The 14,658-nt window shown below is 42.1% G+C and overlaps 1 long non-coding RNA gene and 1 pseudogene across 1 annotated transcript; both read left to right on the top strand.

Annotated features, from left to right (window-relative positions):
• Positions 1–1,114: 1,114 nt before the first annotated feature.
• LOC146702699 (uncharacterized) lies at positions 1,115–2,642 on the top strand. Its single transcript, XR_014922078.1, has 2 exons — positions 1,115–1,928; positions 2,014–2,642. It is a non-coding gene; the product is annotated as an uncharacterized LOC146702699 (long non-coding RNA).
• Positions 2,643–8,914: 6,272 nt separating this feature from the next.
• Positions 8,915–10,724, top strand: LOC146702698 (uncharacterized; annotated as a pseudogene).
• The last annotated feature ends 3,934 nt before the right edge of the window (positions 10,725–14,658 follow it).

Genomic DNA, 14,658 nt, shown 5'->3' with positions numbered 1-14,658 from the left:
GATGGGACAGTGATTTGCAGGTCATCGAGCTGGGAACAGCAAACTTTTAAAGCAAGAAGCTTTAAAAGAGAACCAGGATGGAAAAGAAAACCTTTGAATACTGTAAAGTTTAATTTGTGTGCTGGGGATGTAAAAGCCCAACCAGGGACAAGTGTTGGAAACTGGCAGTGGCTATAAACTCTCTGCAACATCATCAGTTTCATGCTCTGCACTGGAACTGTGTTAAACTCTCTCATCCCTTTATTATGTCATAAAAATGCAATAAATTAACCCCATAAAGCCCAAACCATGAAATAATTGTCAGATTTTCCTTTTCATTTTTTAAACTGGAGTCTTTATTGAACCATGTGACAATTTTTTTAAAGGAACTAAATAATAATTTGCATATATGAGTTTTAATTTAAATCATTTTTTGCTATATTTACTGTTCAGTTTGTTCATGTTCACACTGATGATAAAGAGATCTTATCAAATGTGTTGTATTTGGCATTATTTCTTTATTTCTCTGTTTGCAAATTTGCATCATCCTCAGAATATCATTTTCATGGTTCTGGGTTACTTTGATCCAGCTTTCTTAGGTCTGTCATGTTTCCACGTCTTTGTGTCTAGTGTGCATCTTTGTTAATTGTCTCTTGCTTCCTGTTTTATTTTGACAGTTCTGCCCTATGTTCAGCCCCTGTTCCCCGTCTCGTTTGTGTCATTAGTACCAGCTGTGTTTCCCTTCTGTCTCCAGTTTCCTGATTACTCCGTCATGTATTTTAGTCCTCTATTGTCCCCTACTTGTTGTCCCTCTTCCATGGCTGTGTGTTTCTTTGTGTGCCTCTCTGTGTGTTTAGTTCATATTTTCCCAGTGTAGTTTGTTGTAGTTTTCCCTGCCAACAATAAACATGTTTTTGAGTTTACATTTCCGACTCCGTGAAGTCTGCTTTTGGTTCCTTTTCCTGCGTGCACACAGCTGCTTCATGACAGACATTCCCAACACGAGTAATCAAAAAATAACATCAGACTTTGTGGATGACTATCAATCACTATGTGATGTTAAAGCTGGGTGACTCTTAAAATACCAGACTATACACCCAGGGCCCTGTTTCAGGAAGCCGGTTTAGTGGAAAAACTGAGTAAGTATACCCTGAGTTAACGAAAACTCTGGGTTTTCGGTTTCACAAAGAGAGTTCAGCTGCAGCCTGAGTGAGTCACTATGACGACACACTCCATGAAGCTAACTTGCCCCCTAGCAGGTTTACTACAACTAACCCTGACTGTCTCCGCCCCTTTGTCGGAAACCTGACAGTAGGAAGTGTCGGACATGGCGTGCCACTTCCTTGAAGAGCCAGTAGATCGTGAAGCCCAAATTCTCCGCAGAGCTCTCCGCCGGGAGAGAGTGATCAGAGCGCGTTTGGACATTTTATCATTTCCTGATGATTTTCTGTGCGAACGTTACCGTTTCTCAGCACAATCTATAATTTATTTTAATAACATCCTCAGGCCATATATTACGCATGTGACACATCGCGGACATTCTCTCAGTTCTGTACATATTATTTGTATTGCACTTCGGTTTCTTGCAAACGGGAGCTTTCTGTATAATATTGGTGACGCTGAGCACGTTTCCAAGGCTACCGTCTGTCGGGCAGTCAGGAATGTTACAGTTGCACTGAAACGTCTCCTGCACTCGTTTGTGGTGTTCCCCGGTCACAGACCCACAAGATTTATCAAAGAGGGATGCCACAAAATTGCAGGTATCAGGATGACCAAAACTTAATTCATGATGTGGTGATACTTGGACTACTACTTAAATTGCACATTTATTTTCAGGGTTCCCAGGCGTGATTGGCTGTACAGATGGCACTCACATTCCAATCATTGCTCCTTCAGTAAATGAAGGAGACTATGTGAACAGGAAGTCTTTCCACAGCATTAATGTACAGGTACATAGTTCCCTGTAGCATGTCAAACTAACAAATTATTTAATCATAGTAATGGATGCTAATTTGTGTTCTCTGCACTGTGAAGATCATATGTGATGCTGCCAACATTATCACAAATGTGGAAGCCAAGTGGCCAGGCTCTGTCCATGACTCACAAATATTCCGTGAATGTACACTGAGCACAAAATTTGGACATGGTGAGTTGAGAATACTTTAAAATATATAAAGACCAATTGCTTCAGGGACATTTGAACTGAAGTGTATCCTTCTGTCTTAGGAGAGTTCACTGGCTACTTGCTTGGTGATAGGGGGTATCCATGTTTACCCTATTTGCTTACCCCTTACCCTGACCCTGAACCGGGCCCACAGCAGTGATATAATCTGGCTAATTGCAGGACAAGAGCCAGAATTGAAATGACTATCGGAATGCTTAAGGCCCGGTTCCAGTGCCTGCAAAGACTCGGGGTCACCCCAGAAAGGGCATGTGACATTATTGTGGCATGTGTGATTCTTCACAACATTGCCACAATTAGAGGAGAACACTGTCCTTCTGAACCAAACATCAGCAGTGATCCAAACCATGAACATCCTGACCCTCCCACGGACATACAAGATGGAAGAGCAGTCAGAGACACCATATGTCACAATCATTTCTTTTGACCCATCACCTCAACATGTTGAAAGAAGAATAAACAGATTTTTTGTTCAACTGGCTTTATTGGTCGCCTGTATTTCCTGTACACAAAGTATTAAAAGATGTAAACCTCATAAAGTGTCTCTGTTGCTTCCTCCTCCGTAACAGCTGTCAATGTTTCTTCATTATTTTCCTGTAGTAAAGAAATAGACAACATTGCTGTTCTACTGTAAACTCATATAATCTGTGGAGTATTAAGAGTACTCACAACTGCATGTTGGTCTGGCTCAACAGGAGGCTGCACCAGATGCAGTACACCATCACCATCAACTGATAGAATATGAGGTTTATACAGGTCACTTATAACTTACAAGGGACCAAATGGCAATTAACAAACATACCAAGCACCTTACACTTCATTGTCATTATGCTCTCAAAGACAACCAAGGCTGAGGGAAGGCAAAATCAGTCGGAAAATAACTTCACTACAAAATAATCCATTATGGTAAAGAGTTTATCAAATGAATGAGCAGCACTGCAAAGGTGACTGTGAAGAAAGGATGTATGCACATCATGTATTATTTTGAATTTACCCCTTATGTAGGCACTTGTGTCTTGCGGGGTTATTGCCTCAGAGGATGTCCCCGCAGAGATGCCTTCGGCCACAGGGCGCCCACTGTTTTGGCTGAGGGCCAACTGCTCAGCCTCTGTGAGTGGTGGTGGTGGAGGACCCCCACCTGTTTTTCGGGCCTCCGCTTTTTTTCTGTTGGCTATAACGGGCCACATTTGAGCATACAGAGTAAGCAAATATGTACTTGTAATGTGCTCAGATAATTTCAATAAGTGCTTACAGAAAGAAAATTAATGTAGCCTCTAACTGCAATTGATTTACATCGGACAAACAGACCAAGCACTATGGCTCATAATACAATTACACCTTACCTGTTTGGACTATATTTTTATATTTCATTTTTACTTGCTGCCAGGCACGTTTGGGGCCTGTTGGGTTGCACCTGCGCTCACATCACATCACAAAATAAAATGTATAAAATAACAAATAAAATAACATATGATAAAATAACGTGTTAAATGGGTGGAAATCCCTCGATCAATGTTTAAATTAACACTCACGCATTGACTCTGTCGGCTATGTTTTGCCATGCATGCTTTTGCAGCTGTGGCTGTGTTACTTTTTTCCGCGGAATTTGCATGTTATCGGCATATGCTGCCATCAGAATTTCGGCCTCAAGCGCTGTGAAATACATTGACCGCGCCTTCTTTCCCTCCGTCTCCATGGTGACTCGCTTAATCTGTGCTCCGCTTATCAGGGCTTTATGTATCCTCGTCCGCGCGCTTCACTTGGGGTTAAAGCAACTCCGCGTTGACTGAACTACTTGTTATCAGCCTTTCTGAAACGGAATATTCCGAGTTGGACAGTTCGGGGTTACTCAACCGTGAGTGTCGTTTTTCACTCTGAGTTTTCCAAACCGGCTTCCTGAAACAGGGCCCAGGTGACGAACTAGCGCCGCCTTAATCTTTCTGCATAATCCTGGCACGCTTTTACACTAAATAGTGAATTTTGACAAGGCAGTAGTGTCGTGATTCTGGGTCTTTGACCCAGTGTTTTGTGTTTTTGGATTGTTATTCATTATTGTTTTGATCTTAAAGAGTGATCAAAACAATAACCTGGCCTGAAAATGCTCTCTCCAAACTACAGAACTGCTTCACACAGACAGACTGGGACATATTTGAACACCAGGACCAGAAACTTTCACAGGATCAGTACTGGACTATATCAAGTTCTGTATTGGAAATGTGACTGTGGACAAAACCATTCGGGTTTTCCCAAACCAAATGTGCCTGGATAAAGGACTTTCTCACAAACCGGCCCCTGACTGTAAGACTTGGCCCTCATCTCTCCTCCACTCGCACACTGAGCACCGGCTCCCCACAGGGCTGTGTGCTGAGCTCCCTCCTGTATTCTCTCTACACCCACGACTGCAGTTCGACCCACAACAACAATATCATCATCAAGTTTGCTGATGACACTGCGGTAGTGGGACTTATCTCAAAGGGAGACGAGGCAGAGAGTCCTCAGGAACTCCAACCTGCTCCTAACCTTCTACCGCTCGTCCATTGAGAGCCTGCTAACTTATTGCGTCACGGTATGGTACGGCAGCTGCACTAAGGCGGATAGAGCGAGGCTTCAGAGTGTAGTCAAGACAGCACAAAAGATCATCGGCTGCCCTCTCCCCTCCCTGATAGACATTTATTCCTCCCGCTGCCTCAGCAGAGCAGCAAACATCATCAAGGACAGTTCCCACCCTGGTTTCAACATGTTCAGCCTGCTTCCCTCAGGGAAGCGCTACAGGTGCATCAGCACAAAACCCACAGACTCAAAAACAGTTTCCCAAAGGCCATAACCACCCTGAACTCACACATGCACCGATAACACAGCTCAGATGTCTCTCTGAGTGATGTATATATAGTTACAGAAAATCACTACTTTGCAGATGTTTATAGCTTATACGTGACAACTGCATTTTCATCCTGAGTGCAAAAGTGCAAAAGCAGCTCGCATCCCAGTTGGTGTTTCTACTATCGTAAAACCTTTTAGGAAAATTGAGGTCAAAATGAGAACTCTCTTAGCTTTTGTTAAGCAGTGAATGGAAATATAAAAGTGTGTGTGTGTGTGTGTGTGTGTGTGTGTGTGTGTGTGTGTGTGTGTGTGTGTGTGTGTGTGTGTCATACAGTTAAAACACAGAAGGGCTGTTGTTGAATACTAAATAATCTTGTTTAATTAAAGTTCATTTAGAGATGTGCAGAGTGGCTGCAGGTCTCTCATTTAATGCAGCAACATTGCCCAGATGTATTGAATATTTAATGTGATGACTTCCCAGAATCTATGAATATTTGTATTTTAGCTCTATGTGCCTCTACTGACAAGTGTTACTCTTAATTCACATCCATACTACTATACAATATTCTATACCCCAATGACAGTGTTTTATGTAAAGAAGACTAGTGTGTTCCCCCTGATCTGTAAGTGTTTGCATATGATGCAAGTATGTGTCATTTTGTCAACAGAGTTACATTTTGACAAAGAAATGTTAGGTTTTGACAGCAGAGTTTAGGTTTTGGGAGTGGAGTTTCAATTTGGCACAGATGTGAATGGTATATTTCCCAGTGTTGTGTCATGTGTACTTGTGTGTACAGTTTTGGCACAGAGAGCGGAGTTTTGCAAAATGTGTTCAAGCAGTGGGCAAAAACTGTAATATGCAGTGAATGCACTTTGAAAAGAGTACTACTGCCAATACTACTGTGAGTTTCCCGCTACCCCAATGTCGCCACAACCCTGATTGTGTCGATCTCGTCTGTCTGCACATATCAAAGCCTCAGAGTGCTTCTGTTGTCTTCTGTTTCAGGCGATAGGTCAGTCCGTGTGTGTGTGTGTGTGTGTCTCTGTGACCAGTACTTGTTTCTAGCTTTCCAGCTTTAATTGCATGAGAAATGATTGTGCATCTTGATGTTTGAGTAAAACAACTGAATCTAAATGTGTGTGCATCAACACAGCCTTAAGAGTAAAGGTTATTCAGAGAGTTAGCCAGAATTGTGCCACAATCATTGATTTTTCAAGCCATCAAATTTTATTTCATGCGCTGTTATACTTTAAGATTTTGTAAAGGTCTGTGACAAGTTGGCTTTTTCTACAGTGTGGCTCCATAAACAGCACAGCAGTATTCCATACATAATATCTGAGAGTCCATTTTCAAGATGTTTTTAAAGGTTAGGTAACCTTTACAGGGTTTAGCTGTTGTGGAGCTAAAGCAAACATTAGTTTCGCTAATGTTTTATCATAGAAATGTATATGCATTACATATATATAGTTATATAGAGATATAGCATTCCAGCTGCTCAGATATCCTGGCTTTTTGATGTGCCAAATGTTTTCAACAGTGAAAGGTCTGAACTCCAGGCAGGCCACTTGAGCACCCAAACGCCTCCACTATGAGCCATGCTGTTGTAATAGATCTAGTATGCAATTTAGCAATATGTTGCTGAAATATGCAAGGCCTACCTTGAAGAACAATTTCAAATTTCCTTTGTCTGACAAAAGAACAGTTTCTCACTCTGTCTCAGTCCATCTTTCCAAAAAAAATACAATTGTTTTTGGATCATGGTCACATATCGGTTTTCTTTATTAGCTTTAACCGGCATTGGGTGGCACAGTGAACTGTGTTCAGAGACACGTCCTCTGAAAATGTTCCAGAATCATACCTGTTTATAATGCAGTGCTGCCTAAGGCCTTGAAGATCACAGATATCTAATATTTATTATCAGATATATCCCTTCCACACAGAGATTTCTCACGGTTTTTAAGATTATTTTGATGATATTTATGTACTGTAAATGATGATATATTCAAAGTCTTCTCAACTTCATGTTGAGGGACATTCATTTTGAAATTGTTCCTCAGCTTCGAGAGAGTGGTCAAGCTCTGCTCGTCCTTACTTCTGAGAAACTCTGCCTCTCTAAGTTGCAATTAGTTGCAAAATTTTCCTCAAGTTGTTTCTATTTTGCACCACTTTTGTTATACCGGTCCCAACATTTTTGAGATGTGTATTATTAGCAATTAACAGTTTAACAATTTGCTATGTTTTATGTGTTCTATTATGAATAAAATGTAGGTGTGTGCAACTTTCAAATTGCTGGATTTTTAAAACATTTAATTTTACACAAAGTTCAAACTTTTTTGGATTTGGGTTGTAAAAGTCAGATCTAATTCTCAACTTCCAAGGGGTTTGGGTCAGGCAATTATAAGGTCACCTCCTTTAGTGCGAACAGACTGACTAAAAACTTAAAACAGGAAGGTGATTGATCACAAACATAAGCTTATTGATCTTGGCTAATAGAGTGCATGCAACCACACCAGGGCTTGTGTGAAAGTCCTGAATGATACATTGACATATTTTTACAGTACATACACTGAATGATAGTATTGCACATATAAGAATAACATAAACAAAAATGAAATAAATCACAATTAAAATAATATGATTGACCTGAAGCTCTTAAATTATGAAAGTGTAAAAAACTGTTCATTCATGGGATATAAAAAAAATCTGAAAGTATTTATAAAATAATCCAGAACAACTTAGCATCGGAAGGCTCGCATCACTGTTTGGTAAAACAGCACAGCTACAGCTTTACAATTCTAATGAGCTCAGCTAGATAAACTCTCACGCGAGGGCCTTTACATGAATACGAATTACATATGTTAATTCAGGCATTGCTTTATCTACATTCATATGGTCATGAGCACATGCTGGAGCTGAGGATACTGTGTGTGTGTGTATGTCATTTGTTCACGTCTCATTTGTCCACATTATATTAGAAAGATTTTAAACTCCAGGGAGCTGAAAAGGGGAATTAAAAATCAACATCACCTTGTGAGGGCAGTAGGTACTGCACTGAGTGTGTGCGCTCCTAAATGCACACATCCTTAGACAAACATACTGAACATACAGAAAATGAAATAGTATTACTTCCACTCTGTAGAAGATGCTGCTTCATTGTGATGTTTACTTCTCATGTGCAATTTATTCTCATATCGTCTCTCACTTTTGCACAAATACTCAGGCATCAGCTGTCAGTCTTTCCTGTCTTATCTCCTTAGTCAGTCTGCATTTGCATACATATTTGTGTCTGTGTGTGCGTGAACCTGACAGCCTACACTGTGAGTTCATAGCACAAAGCTAATAAGTGAGTATGATGTTTCTGATGCTGCAGGACTGAACCCGTGTTTCGCCGTAGAACTGCACGACCCAGCAGAGACTCTGTCAGACATTTAGCACTCCGCATGTTTTGACTGGAGTAAACACTGCAGACCTCACAGTCCTCCTCAGGGTGCTGGGCTTTGTTTGCATGGGATGTAATGTGAGGAAGTGTTCTGGCTCTATAGTGTTTGCCTGGAGAATAATTTAAATGTGTCAATCTGTTGCAGTTTGTTTTGATGCATCTGATACATTAATGCAGCAGAGACCATATAAGGTCATTCTTTGTCTGGCACTTTAATAGGAGAACTTAAGATGACACATTGCTGCATGTTTCATTCGTTATGCACCAAATAGGCAAGAGGCGGTGACTGAGAAAGTCCTTTATCCAGGCACATGTGAGAGGGGGAGGACAAGAGTGGCCAGTTTGGTGATGAGGATATCCGGGATGATTATATTGAAAGCTGAGCTGTAATCCACAAAAAGTATTCTGATGTAACTTGGCCACTACTCCAGGAGGCGCAGCACAGAGTGGAGAGCTATGGCGATGGTGTCTTCTGTGTATCTGTTCGCACGATATGCAAACTGGTAGGGGTCGAGGTCTGGGGGATATTCATTCATGCTAGTGATGGGAGACTTCTTCAGCACTGGGATGATTGTAGCTGATTGTAGACCGGATGGGATGGCTGCCTGATGTAGTGAGAGGTTGAAGATTCTGGTGAAGTTGAGGGTGAGCTGGTGTGCACTCACTCTTAGCACCTTGCCAGGTACTCTGTCTGACCAGCAGCCTTATGGGGTTCACTGCCAGGAACTCCCACCTGACATCGTTCACCTCATAGAAACAATGGCATTAAGAACGCCGCAACAAATTTTTGAAGTGATCAACAATAACGGTGGAGCTACTCATTACTGAGTTCATGTTTGCAACTCTCATTTCTTCTTGTTGCATGTTGAAGCAATACTTGGAACCTGGATGAATGCTAACTTTTTTTCCACTCAATAAATGTTAATGGGAGGGCCGGTTAGGGACAAATGCAGTCGCATGGCAGGATGCTGTAAACGGACCAAACGTCAGTCAGGAGAACAACTGAGATAATCCATCCACAATACGAGGTTAGTCATTAATATACTGCAACAACATGGGAACAGAGCAGCTGCGAGAGAATTCAACATTAATGGTACGGAAGTGGAGGAAGCAAGAAGAATGAGTTGAGTAAAGTTTGACTTATCATACTGCTGACAAGGCACACCTGTGAAGTGAAAACCATTTCAGGTGACTACATCATGAAGCTCATTAAAAGAAGGCCAAGGGTTTGCAGCGCTGTCAACAAAGCAAAGGGTGGCTTCTTTGATGCTTCTTTTAATACTTTAATGCTCTTTTCATTGTTGTATTTCGCCATCTACCACAGGGGACCTCCACTCAGCCTGGCAGGGCCTCAAAACCATGGCCTCTGTGAATACTGTGGTCACCAAACCCAGAACCATCCAGGTGGAGGGCAGCAACCCCTCCTCCCTCCCCGACGACCTCAACGCTTTCTACACCAGGTTTGAGACGGACAATATCACCCAGCTTGAGGAGTCCAGATCCTCACTCAAACCTGTCAGCTCTGCGCTCACCTTCAGGACTGAGGACGTGGTGAGAGCCCTCAGGAGGGTCAGGGAGAGGATCTCACCCAGCCCTGACAACATCAGCAGTCGAGTTCTGAGGCACTGTGCAGGGCAACTAGGACGTGTGTTCTGGACTCTATTTCAACACTCAATTGACAGTCACACCGTCCCCCCCAGCTGTGGAAACACTCCAGTCATCGCCATCCCCAAAAGAAACAACCCAAAGTCTCTGAATGATCTTCGTCCTGTGGCCCTCACCTCCCTGGTGATGAAGGCCATGGAGAAGATCATAAAACAGCACATCGTAAGAGTAACTGACCCCCTGATGGACCCTCTCCAGTTTGCTTACCGTGCACGCAGAGGTGTTGATGATGCAAAAATCTTAATCTTAGACTCCATCCACAAACATCTGGAGCTCCCTGACTCCTCCACCAGACTTCTGTTTGCTGATTTCTCATCAGCGTTCAACACTCTGCAGCCTCATATCCTGGCCACTAAACTTTCCTCCTGATTTCACCTGGATGATCAGCTAATCCTGTGAATATTGGACTTTTTGACCAACAGGACTCAGAAAGTTCGGGTCAACAAGTCTCCGTTCCACCTCCACTGGCTCCTCCCAGGGCTGTGTGCTCTCCCCCCTCCTCTTCATCCTCTACACTGATGACTGCAGATCCACACAGCCCAACTGTCACCTGGTTCAATATGCTGACGACACAGTTCCCCTGTCACTGCTGTCAGACCCCTCACAACACCACGGACCCGCTCTTCAGGAGTTTGTAGAGTGGTGTGACAGCTCCAAACTTGAACTGAACGTGAGCAAAACCAAGGAGATGGTGGTGACCTTCTCCAGTAAGCAGAGAGATCTGGCTGCTTCAGTCACCACCACCATCCACGGGAAGCCAGTGGAGGTAGTTGAGGAGTACAAATACCTGGGAACCATCTTTGACAACCTCCTGAAATTCTCTGTCAACACCGAGGAGATTCTCAGGAGGTGCCACCAACGGCTACACCTCCTTAGGAAACTCTACTCCTTTGGAGTCAGCAAACCCATCATGATGACTTTCTACTATGCCTTCCTGGAAAGCATCATGACCTTCTCCATCACCTGCTGGCTCCACTCCCTCAGCCTTCAGAACAGGAACAGACTGCAGCACACTGCATCAATGTGCTCTAAAGTCATTGGCCTGCCTGTCAGATCTCTTGCACAGGTTTTCAGCCAACAGGCCCTTAGACAGGCAGCCAAAATCATCAACGACCCCACTCACATTCTTCACTCCGCATTTCAATGGCTCCCCTCTGGGCGACGCCTCCGCTGCATTTCCTGCAGGACTGAGAGGAGGAGAGCCACCTTTGTCCTCAAAGCCACTCTGCTTTTTAACTCCAGCCGATAAGAACATTTCCCACACCCATAAACATAAACTACACTCTTCCTACACCACTGACACTTTATTCACTTTAAGCCACTTGCAGTTATTTATTCACTTTCAGTCACTTTAATTTTAAAACTGTATATACTGTATATTCTGTGTATTTATTATTTCACTCCCATTGCCTGTTCTTATTGTCCTTATCTTCAACGTATGCTGCTTGGTTGTTTGTTAATTGCCTCTTGGGGATAAATAAAGTCTTCTGATTCTGATATTTATCAATTTTTTTCTTTATTACATAATTCCACATATCTTGCTTCATATATTTGATGTCTTCAGTATGTAGACACTACAGTGTAGAAAGTTATGTGTGTACAAACTTTTGACTGGTAGTTTAAATGCAGAGTAAACTCTTTTGAAATTAGACTGAAACACTTCTCAATGGATTTAAAAAGGTCCGAATGTCAAAGTTGTTTTTTTTATGTTCGCTGAGAGTAAAGTTAGAGGTTTGTTAGTCACATGCTAATAAAGTATATTTTTGGCAGGGATTATTCAGAAAACCAAAGTGATCTAAATAAAGACTTGTACTTAATCAGATCTAGCCAGCAGTCCTTAAGGTCATGGACCATTCTCTGATTGTCACAGTATTTCAGAAGGTCTTTTTCAGCCACATCATCTTCAGAAATTTTATGTTCTGATAAGACAGAAGTCTGGTTTTCCAGCATGGAAATAACAGCATCCCAGAAGAGACAGAAAAGGGTGTTTATTGAGGGACAGTGAGTGAGAGAGAGAGCAAGAGAGCCAAGTTATTAGAGTCAACTAGGTGAATGATTAGTGACATTTCTCTGAATGTTCAGCTCCACACAGTCGGCCAATTAGAAAAAGCAAAGACAAAGAGGGCAGCAGAGCCCACAGGGCCTGAATCGGCCCGCATGACCACAACATCCCCAATACGCACACAAATGACTTTAGTTATTGTAAACAGACTTTGCGGCCTCCCCTCACTAAGATATATTAACAAAAATTTTAAAACAACTCTAAATTTTAATTTTTTCTGAATTTTATTGCTTATTATTATTATTATTATTATTATTATTATTAGATTTGTCTATTTATTGACTTTAAAATAATAAAAAATGATGGTTATGGAGATTTTTGTGTTTTGGGATGCAGAAAGGATGAGATGTAAAAAGCTGTCTGGAATGAACACAATTTCACAAAAGGTAAAAAGGAAGACTTGAGGCTAAATAAGTACTAAATATGTAAAAGATAAGTGCGTGCAGTTTAAAGAGACTGTATGCTAATTGAAAAGGAAAGGCACAAGGTGTCCAAAAGAAAAATAAAACGATGCAGTGGCTCCTTTTGGATGATTTAGACACAAAGCAGGGGCAGCAAAGAGAGTGAGAGTGTTGGGTCCAATCAGGGTACTGTGTACATCTCTCTCCTCAGTACCCCCCTGGACCTCCCTGTCAGCAGTGACCTTTACTAAATCAAAGGAGATGCTAATATCCAGCTTCATTTGGGCCTATTACAACTGCACATACAGAAACGTATAGAAGTGAATGAGCTCTGTGCAGACGCCCTGTGAGAATAGCTGTCAGTCTTCACGGCCTGCTTTGATTAGCAATTTGAAGGGCCTCGGCCCCCAGCCCTCGACTCTCCTCAACAGACACAAATCAGCCCTGACGCTGCCGCGTCCATTACTGGCATCATTTCTGGAGAGAATTGTAATGAATCTCATTTCCCCACAGCATTCACGTCTCTCTCCGCTGCTTCTCTTTCCTCTCATATAGTTTTAACACCAGTGTTGGATTATTTGCTACATTTTTACTTTACACATTCATAAACATCTGTGTTCATTCTGTTTAAGTTTGTATATCCAACAAAGTGCATTTAATTTGTGGGTGGCATGCACCTTTGATGCAGAATATCAGTCATGTCACAGACAAATGGACAAAAGCTGATAAAACTGAATAGATAGGTGGGTGAAAAAATGGATGCAATAGATCAGCAAATGCCCAGGTTCCTGGAAGGAAGGGCATGAAATAAAGTTTAGTAAATTGCTGCCATTCTTCTTAAATAGGGTAAATACTGTAAATGCTCTGCAATGTTACTAACACAATATTTAAGCCATACTTACCAGTCCGTCTACTTCACACAGTACACATAAAGACAGAAATGTTGAGGCATTTTTACAATAAGGGTTCAAATACTGTAGTTACAAAATAAGGTTTGCTTTTCAGATTCTTCTAGTTCTGCAATGCAGAGCTCAAAGACTAATGGGGCTGTCAGAGGCCACCAACAGGCCGCAATAACATGTAAGTGTAGCATAACCTCTAGTCAGGGCAAGCAGGATTCTTGACAATCAAAATAACTACACAAAACACCAAGAACAAGGCTTTCGATATATAGATAGAGAACCTTATAAACTGTATTTTTTCACTGTGAAAAGTGATGCTGGAGTGACATCTTTTATAAGTCATTTTTGGACCCCCAGTTTTGGTTTACTGAAGGGGTTGTTTTGTAACTCAAGTTACCACTGTTGCCTCACAGCAAGAAGATCCCAAGTTCAGTTCCACCACCTGGCCAGGGGCTTTTTATGTGGAATTTGCATGTTCTTGCTGTGTTTGCGTGGGTTCTCTCCGGGTACTCCAGCTTCCTCCCACAGTCCAAAGACATGCCGTTTGTGGGGTTAGGTTAATTGGTCATTCTAAATTGCCTTTAGATGTGAGTTGAGTGCATGTCTGTCTGTCTCTCTGTGTTAGTCCTACTGGCAAGACTGGCAACCTGTCCAGGGTACACCCTGCCTCTCGCTGTATGGTAGCTGGGATAGGCTCCAGTCCCCCTGAGACCCTGACAAGGATAAGAGGAAGATGATGGATGGAAGAAGGTGTTGGTTTGTAATGCCAGGGGATGTCTTTTTTTCAACGTCTGCTAAACGTCTTGGATTGACGTTGGTAGGACCTCCGTGTATGGGCTGTGTATAGTCCAAATAAATAGCTGGCTGTGGCTCAGGAGGGAATGCAGACTACTTGCTATTTGGAAGGTTGGTGGTTTGAGCCCTGGCTATCCCAATCTGCATGCCAAGTATCCTTGGGCAAGATACTAATCCCAAGTATGAATGTGTGTAAATGCTTATGTAGAAAGCACTTAAAGCATAGAAGAAAGTGAGTGTGGCATGTTGTATAGATTGCTCTGGGAGAGTAGAAAAGTGCTAAAGAAGAATCATTCCATTTATCAAATGTGGTTGTTGGGGATGTCTTTCAAAGTCAAAGTTTGACTCATTTTAGATATCATTTTTATAATGCTTCTACACATGTAGGCTCTGTAATCTCATGTTTTTAGGG

Source organism: Copadichromis virginalis, linkage group LG8 (assembly GCF_057382275.1).
Source record: "Copadichromis virginalis isolate Kocher_CV1m ecotype Utaka linkage group LG8, C_Virginalis_male_GT1.1, whole genome shotgun sequence".
Lineage (NCBI taxonomy): Eukaryota > Metazoa > Chordata > Actinopteri > Cichliformes > Cichlidae > Copadichromis > Copadichromis virginalis.
Note: the sequence above shows the minus strand (reverse complement) of the source record. Positions and strands in the feature narration are given on the sequence as shown.